Source organism: Nanorana parkeri, unplaced genomic scaffold, assembly GCF_000935625.1.
Source record: "Nanorana parkeri isolate BGI_ZX_2015 unplaced genomic scaffold, ASM93562v1 scaffold3285, whole genome shotgun sequence".
Lineage (NCBI taxonomy): Eukaryota > Metazoa > Chordata > Amphibia > Anura > Dicroglossidae > Nanorana > Nanorana parkeri.
Window position 1 is genome coordinate 10,068 of NW_017309553.1, and position 9,203 is coordinate 19,270.

At 54.2% G+C, this 9,203-nt stretch overlaps 1 protein-coding gene across 1 annotated transcript in view; it reads left to right on the forward strand.

The window, feature by feature from the left end:
• Positions 1-7,034: 7,034 nt before the first annotated feature.
• The window catches only part of MAPRE3 (microtubule associated protein RP/EB family member 3), a gene marked incomplete at its 3' end in the record, with an annotated part of 41,885 nt that continues 39,716 nt past the window's right edge, over positions 7,035-9,203 (forward strand). The window contains exon 1 of the mRNA XM_018574847.1: positions 7,035-7,131. The remainder of the gene's footprint in view (positions 7,132-9,203) is intronic.

Here is a 9,203-nt window from a genome sequence, read left to right on the forward strand (position 1 = left end):
CTAGCCCCCGCCAGCTCATCACCTCACCATTGTGCCAACGTGTCCAGTGTTCTGCCTCCAGACCGGGCACAGGAGTGGATTCCGGAACATGTTTTCATTAAATTCTTACAAGTCGGAATCTTGTTGTTGTGTCTTTATTTCTGTGTAACAAATCCCGAAACTCCGCACTGACACCGGGAGGACCAGAACACTGACACCTGGAGGACCAGAACACTGACACCTTGAGGACCCAGAACACTGACACCTGGAGGACCAGAACACTGACACCTGGAGGACCAGAACACTGACACCTTGAGGACCCAGAACACTGACACCTGGAGGACCAGAACACTGACACCTGGAGGACCCAGAACACTGACACCTGGAGGACCAGAACACTGACACCTGGAGGACCCAGAACACTGACACCTGGAGGACCAGAACACTGACACCTGGAGGACCCAGAACACTGACAACCCGGGTGTGGTCTCAGGTGGGCTCTACATGATCTGTGGTGCGCTCTGCAGGGTCTCAGGCTGCCGAGCCCGCCACAGATCCTGCAGAGCCCACCTGAAACCTTCACAGATCCTGCACAGCCCCCCCTGAGACCCTGCAGTCTCAGGGCGCTGTGCAGGATCTGTGGTGGGCTCTGCCCACCATAGACCTCGCAGAGCTCACCACAGATCCTGCAAAGCCCCCTTGGGACCCAGCAAAGCCCCCCGCAGATCCTGCAGGATCTCAGGGGGGCTCTGCAGGATCTGTGGTGGGCTTTTCAGGCTGCAGAGCCCCCTATAGATCCTGCAAAGCCCCCCTGAGACCCGGCAAAGCCCCCCAAAGATCCTGCAAAGCCCCCTGAGACCCGACAAAGCCCCACACAGATCCTGCAGAGACACCCTGCAGTCTGCAGCATCTCAGGGGGGTTGTGCAGGATCTGTGGTGGGCTTTTCAGGCTGCAGAGCCCCCTATAGATCCTGCAAAGCCCCCCTGAGACCCGGCAAAGCCCCACACAGATCCTGCAGCATCTCAGGGGGGTTGTGCAGGATCTATGGTGGGCTTTGCAGACTGCAGAGCCCCCTACGGATCCTGCAGAGCCCACCAAAGGGTATTGCACAGCCCACCTGAGACTCTTTGGTGGGCTCTGACAGCACAGTCCTCTTACCTTGCACGGCCTGACCTCTTTGGAACACGGCCTTCTCATCCTCGGCGCCCGACACGGCCTCCTTGTTATCTTCGCCCCCCGCCTCTTCCGTCTCAGGGGGCCACTCAACAAATGTTTTCTCTCTTGGGGGCCGCTTGCCACATTTCATACTATAAAATAAAATGTAACTGTATGCGGTTTGGTACTACGGACCCCAATACACTCACAATACGGCCCCTTTCATATCTGTAGGTTTAGGTGCGATTAGGGATTCCTGCGTCAGGAACTTGCGTTTTACTGCAGCAGGAATCCCTAATCTGGCGTTTACAAGCGGCAGCTGTCACCCGTTCAAGTTAATGATCAGGTGACAGAAGTTGCATGTAAACGCCTGCACACCGCATGTAGTGGAATGTGATATTACATGCGGTTAGAAAACACTCTCCCTGAATGCACAATCATTGCGTCATTGGCAGTGATCATGTGACTATAGCCGGTAGACCCGCCCACATTATTGCAGTGACTCATATTGGTATCTTCAGAACAGAAGCAGGTAAGAATCTGCAATATACAACTGAACGGACAGAATTGTATTCTCTACAAACGTGGAGCTTCCCTTTGAGAGGCGGAGAGTAGAATGATACACTATATTGCCAAAAGTATTGGGACGCCTTTACACGCACATGAACTTTAATGGCCCCCCAGTCTTAGTCAGTAGGGTTCAGTATTGGGTTGGCTCCGCCCTTTAATGGCCCCCCAGTCTTAGTCAACGACCGCGGCGGAATATTTAGTAGCCGGGAAATGTCACGGAACACCTGAATCACATGATTGGGAGGGGGAGGGGCCAATACCTTTGTCCAAAAGCAGTCCAACCGAGAGGAGAGCAATGCAGCAAACAATGGCTCATAGGCCCAATGTGGACATCAGAAGAACCACCTGAAGACCACGCACCCCGAGGCTGGCTTCAGAAGAGGCAGAATCGGCCACCTGGAGGATGTGTGTGAACAGAAGACAGTTGCCTGATGCTGACAAACCCGAGAGGTGCTCACAGGCCTAGTGGAGTGCGCCTTGAAATATAATGGGGGAACCTGATCCTGAGAACCATAAGCTTGAAGAATGAGACACATAGAGATGGGAGAATGACAAATAGGGGAGCAGTCTTTGTGGAATAAGCTCGCACAGACCGGACCACATGCAGACAAGGACTACTCCAGGCAAGACCACGTCCTGGACCTCAGCATCACCTTGTCCCTGTGCAAGGCCACCAGCTCAGACTCAGGAGAACAGCCTTGCAGGGGAGAGTCTCTGATGGGTTTAATTGGCGGCTTGTGAAGTGCAGAGAGATTCCCGGGAACCATATGGGTGACCCCCCACCCCCGCACCCCCCCTGCACAAAGGTCCCCGAAATAGAAGACAAAGAGCGCAGACTTGACCCTTGATGGTGCCCAACGCCGGCCTAGACCAGAGTGCTGGAAGGAAAGGATCCGTCCCACAGAGAAGCTTGTGGAGTGGAAGCCCCTTGGACTCACCAAGTGAAGTAAGCCGTCTATGTCTAATGATGGACTTGGAAGGAAGCGGACTTCCTAGGTGTCAGCATTGTAGGGATCCCCTTACTCAGGGGTTCCCCCGGTCCATCAGAACCTAAGCTTCAGAACCATGTTGTTACAGCCAGCAACCAACAAGCCAGATGGCAAATCAGCCCTTGTGTCCGGATGGTCTGGTGGAGCCCACAGAGTGTCTGCTGGGAGTTGTACTACATAGGCCCGGACCATTGAATGTCCTCCATCTCCATCCTATGGAGGAGCCAAGGGAGATGTTTCGGGGGGAAGTCATAGATTGGGGCGTAATAACCCCACTGAGCCACCCGAGCACTCACTGCACCTGAAAACAGATCTGTCCATTGATGTCCCCGATGGAAGAAAGAACTTCCCCAACTCCAGAGCCCAATTCCTGAGCCACCAAGCCAAGGAGAGCTTCCTCCTGGAGGACATCTGAACTGTCCTTCATAGAGGCTGACCGCTCCCGTGATGACAGAATACTGCTTTGGAGACTTCTGCAGTGAAATTGGGCAAAGGGAACCCCCTCGAAGGAGGCCATCAGTGCCCCCGAGACTCTCATGCCAAAAGCAGAGTTTTGGACAACTTCTGGATGGAAGGGTTTGAGGCTGAGATGTCTCCGGAATCAGAGCTTTGTAACATCTGGAGAGTCAGAGATACATTGTATGCCAGAGTCCTCCTCCTCACTGACCCCTCCTACACTGACCCCTCCTACACTGACCTCTCCCACACAGGTCCCTCCCACACCAACCCCTCCCACAATGACCTCTCCCACACTGACCCCTCCTACACGACCCCTCCCACACTGACCTTTCCTACACCGACCCCTCCTACACTGACCCCTCCCACACTGACCCCTCCTACATTGACCTCTCCTACACTGCCCCCTCCCACACTGACCCCTCCTACACTGACCCCTCCTACATTGACCTCTCCTACACTGCCCCCTCCCACACTGACCCCTCCTACACTGACCCCTCCTACATTGACCTCTCCTACACTGCCCCCTCCCACACTGACCCCTCCTACACTGACCCCTCCTACATTGACCTCTCCTACACTGCCCCCTCCCACACTGACCCCTCCTACACTGACCCCTCCTACATTGACCTCTCCTACACTGCCCCCTCCCACACTGACCCCTCCTACACTGACCCCTCCTACATTGACCTCTCCTACACTGCCCCCTCCCACACTGACCCCTCCTACACTGACCCCTCCTACATTGACCTCTCCTACACTGCCCCCTCCCACACTGACCCCTCCTACACTGACCCCTCCTACATTGACCTCTCCTACACTGCCCCCTCCCACACTGACCCCTCCTACACTGACCCCTCCTACATTGACCTCTCCTACACTGCCCCCTCCCACACTGACCCCTCCTACACTGACCCCTCCTACATTGACCTCTCCTACACTGCCCCCTCCCACACTGACCCCTCCTACACTGACCCCTCCTACATTGACCTCTCCTACACTGCCCCCTCCCACACTGACCCCTCCTACACTGACCCCTCCTACATTGACCTCTCCTACACTGCCCCCTCCCACACTGACCCCTCCTACACTGACCCCTCCTACATTGACCTCTCCTACACTGCCCCCTCCCACACTGACCCCTCCTACACTGACCCCTCCTACATTGACCTCTCCTACACTGCCCCCTCCCACACTGACCCCTCCTACACTGACCCCTCCTACATTGACCTCTCCTACACTGCCCCCTCCCACACTGACCCCTCCTACACTGACCCCTCCTACATTGACCTCTCCTACACTGCCCCCTCCCACACTGACCCCTCCTACACTGACCCCTCCTACATTGACCTCTCCTACACTGCCCCCTCCCACACTGACCCCTCCTACACTGACCCCTCCTACATTGACCTCTCCTACACTGCCCCCTCCCACACTGACCCCTCCTACACTGACCCCTCCTACATTGACCTCTCCTACACTGCCCCCTCCCACACTGACCCCTCCTACACTGACCCCTCCTACATTGACCTCTCCTACACTGCCCCCTCCCACACTGACCCCTCCTACACTGACCCCTCCTACATTGACCTCTCCTACACTGCCCCCTCCCACACTGACCCCTCCTACACTGACCCCTCCTACATTGACCTCTCCTACACTGCCCCCTCCCACACTGACCCCTCCTACACTGACCCCTCCTACATTGACCTCTCCTACACTGCCCCCTCCCACACTGACCCCTCCTACACTGACCCCTCCTACATTGACCTCTCCTACACTGCCCCCTCCCACACTGACCCCTCCTACACTGACCCCTCCTACATTGACCTCTCCTACACTGCCCCCTCCCACACTGACCCCTCCTACACTGACCCCTCCTACATTGACCTCTCCTACACTGCCCCCTCCCACACTGACCCCTCCTACACTGACCCCTCCTACATTGACCTCTCCTACACTGCCCCCTCCCACACTGACCCCTCCTACACTGACCCCTCCTACATTGACCTCTCCTACACTGCCCCCTCCCACACTGACCCCTCCTACACTGACCCCTCCTACATTGACCTCTCCTACACTGCCCCCTCCCACACTGACCCCTCCTACACTGACCCCTCCTACATTGACCTCTCCTACACTGCCCCCTCCCACACTGACCCCTCCTACACTGACCCCTCCTACATTGACCTCTCCTACACTGCCCCCTCCCACACTGACCCCTCCTACACTGACCCCTCCTACATTGACCTCTCCTACACTGCCCCCTCCCACACTGACCCCTCCTACACTGACCCCTCCTACATTGACCTCTCCTACACTGCCCCCTCCCACACTGACCCCTCCTACACTGACCCCTCCTACATTGACCTCTCCTACACTGCCCCCTCCCACACTGACCCCTCCTACACTGACCCCTCCTACATTGACCTCTCCTACACTGCCCCCTCCCACACTGACCCCTCCTACACTGACCCCTCCTACATTGACCTCTCCTACACTGCCCCCTCCCACACTGACCCCTCCTACACTGACCCCTCCTACATTGACCTCTCCTACACTGCCCCCTCCCACACTGACCCCTCCTACACTGACCCCTCCTACATTGACCTCTCCTACACTGCCCCCTCCCACACTGACCCCTCCTACACTGACCCCTCCTACATTGACCTCTCCTACACTGCCCCCTCCCACACTGACCCCTCCTACACTGACCCCTCCTACATTGACCTCTCCTACACTGCCCCCTCCCACACTGACCCCTCCTACACTGACCCCTCCTACATTGACCTCTCCTACACTGCCCCCTCCCACACTGACCCCTCCTACACTGACCCCTCCTACATTGACCTCTCCTACACTGCCCCCTCCCACACTGACCCCTCCTACACTGACCCCTCCTACATTGACCTCTCCTACACTGCCCCCTCCCACACTGACCCCTCCTACACTGACCCCTCCTACATTGACCTCTCCTACACTGCCCCCTCCCACACTGACCCCTCCTACACTGACCCCTCCTACATTGACCTCTCCTACACTGACCCCTCCTACACTGACCTCTCCCACACAGGTCCCTCCCACACCAACCCCTCCCACAATGACCTCTCCCACACTGACCCCTCCTACAATGACCCCTCCCACACTGACCTTTCCTACACCGACCCCTCCTACACTGACCCCTCCCACACTGACCCCTCCTATACACAAATCAGATACATTGTTGCTCAGAGTTCGGGGACTTCGGAGGGATTTATTAGATTGTACTCTGGGGACTGGAGTCACTTTCAGGAGAACGTCTGTAGGGATCAGTTGGGATCTGAATATGATCAGGGTTTTATTTTCCTCCTTTTAAGGTTAACATCTTCTATCCCCCGGGGGAGAAGGAGGAGGGATGAGGGGAGAGGAGAGGGATTAATATGGGGAGAAGGAGGAGGGATGAGGGGAGAGGAGAGGGATTAATATGGAGAGAAGGAGGAGGGATGAGGGGAGAGGATAGGGATTGATTCGGGGAGAGGAGAGGGATTGATATGGGTAGAGGATAGAGATTGATACTGGGAGAGAATGGGGATTTATACGGGGAGAGGATAGGGATTGATATGGGGAGAGGATAGGGATTGATATGGGGAGAGGATAGGGATTGATACGGGGAGAGGATAGGGATTGATACGGGGAGAGGATAGGGATTGATACGGCGAGAGGAGAGGGATTGATATGGGGAGAGGATAGGGATTGATATGGGGAGAGAATAGGGATATGGGGAGATGATAGGGATATGGGGAGAGGATAGGGATTGATATGGGGAGAGGATAGGGATATGGGGAGAGGATAGGGATATGGGGAGATAGGGATTGATATGGGGAGAGGATAGGGATATGGGGAGATAGATGCGCAGTGCGGTGTCGGTGGTTCTGGAGCCGCACAGTGCGGCGGCCTGATCTGTTCGCGGTGATCGGTGTATGGGGGGAGACTGACACACTGCACGGTGAGTACCGACAACACAGCACCGCCGGTACCGGACACCGAGCGCACACCGAGCTCTGCCATGGCAACACAACACTGACAGCATGACACAGCACTGCGCATCAGTATATAGCACATCAGTGTATTCTAGATCGGTATACAGGACATCGGTATATAGTAGATCGGTGTATTGTAGTCCGATGTCTCCCCATAATACCGACATATCTACTAATGTGTGATATCCGATATTATTCTGTCACATCATCGCCCGTCCCGCCCACTATCTCCTCATCACATCCCTCTCATGTGTTTCCTTTCCCTTCTACCTTCCCCTTCCCTCTCTTCCTTCCTCCTTCCTTCCATTCTTCCTTTCCCTTTCCTTTCCCTACTACCTTTCCTTTCCCTTCTCCCTTTCCTTTCCCTTCTTCCTTTCCTTTCCCTTCTCCCTTTCCTTTCCCTTCTTCCTTTCCTTTCCCTTCTCCCTTTCCTTTCCCTTCTTCCTTTCCTTTCCCTTCTCCCTTTCCTTTCCCTTCTTCCTTTCCTTTCCCTTCTCCCTTTCCTTTCCCTTCTTCCTTTCCTTTCCCTTCTCCCTTTCCTTTCCCTTCTTCCTTTCCTTTCCCTTCTCCCTTTCCTTTCCCTTCTTCCTTTCCTTTCCCTTCTCCCTTTCCTTTCCCTTCTTCCTTTCCTTTCCCTTCTCCCTTTCCTTTCCCTTCTTCCTTTCCTTTCCCTTCTCCCTTTCCTTTCCCTTCTTCCTTTCCTTTCCCTTCTCCCTTTCCTTTCCCTTCTTCCTTTCCTTTCCCTTCTCCCTTTCCTTTCCCTTCTTCCTTTCCTTTCCCTTCTCCCTTTCCTTTCCCTTCTTCCTTTCCTTTCCCTTCTCCCTTTCCTTTCCCTTCTTCCTTTCCTTTCCCTTCTCCCTTTCCTTTCCCTTCTTCCTTTCCTTTCCCTTCTCCCTTTCCTTTCCCTTCTTCCTTTCCTTTCCCTTCTCCCTTTCCTTTCCCTTCTTCCTTTCCTTTCCCTTCTCCCTTTCCTTTCCCTTCTTCCTTTCCTTTCCCTTCTCCCTTTCCTTTCCCTTCTTCCTTTCCTTTCCCTTCTCCCTTTCCTTTCCCTTCTTCCTTTCCTTTCCCTTCTCCCTTTCCTTTCCCTTCTTCCTTTCCTTTCCCTTCTCCCTTTCCTTTCCCTTCTTCCTTTCCTTTCCCTTCTCCCTTTCCTTTCCCTTCTTCCTTTCCTTTCCCTTCTCCCTTTCCTTTCCCTTCTTCCTTTCCTTTCCCTTCTCCCTTTCCTTTCCCTTCTTCCTTTCCTTTCCCTTCTCCCTTTCCTTTCCCTTCTTCCTTTCCTTTCCCTTCTCCCTTTCCTTTCCCTTCTTCCTTTCCTTTCCCTTCTACCTTTCCTTTCCCTTCTTCCTTTCCCTTCCCTTCTTCCTTTCTTTTCCCTTCTACCTTTCCCTTCCCTTCTTCCTTTCCTTTCCCTTCTTCCTTTCCTTTCCCTTCTACCTTTCCTTTCCCTTCTTCCTTTCCCTTCTTCCTTTCCTTTCCCTTCTACCTTTCATGTCCCTTCTTCCTTTCCCTTCTTCCTTTGCTTTCCCTTCTTCCTTTCCTTTCCCTTCTTCCTTTCCTTTCCCTTCTTCCTTTCCTTTCCCTTCTTCCTTTCCTTTCCCTTCTTCCTTTCACTTCTTCCTTTGCTTTCCCTTCTTCCTCTCCTTTCCCTTCTTCCCTTCCTTTCCCTTTGCTCCTCCCCTCTCCCTTTGCTCCTCCCCTCTCCATTCGCCCCTCCCCCTCTCAATTTGCTCCTCCCTTTCTCCCTCTTCTCCTCTCCCTGTCTCTGATAACATTGTATCTTGCTCTGTGATATGTGTAATTGGAATGATTTGTTACAATTGTATGATGTCTGATGCTGGCAGTCATGTCTCCCTGAGTGTCACGCTGAGTGTCCAGGAGATCAGAGCGCTGTATGGATACTATGGAGGTGAATTGTATACTCCGGTCACAGACATTCCAATCAGATTGTACAATCTCCATCACATCTTACAACAACCACAAAGCTGAACAAAATGTACATTGTATAAAACGAGTGTAGAATGCCCCCCCCCCCCC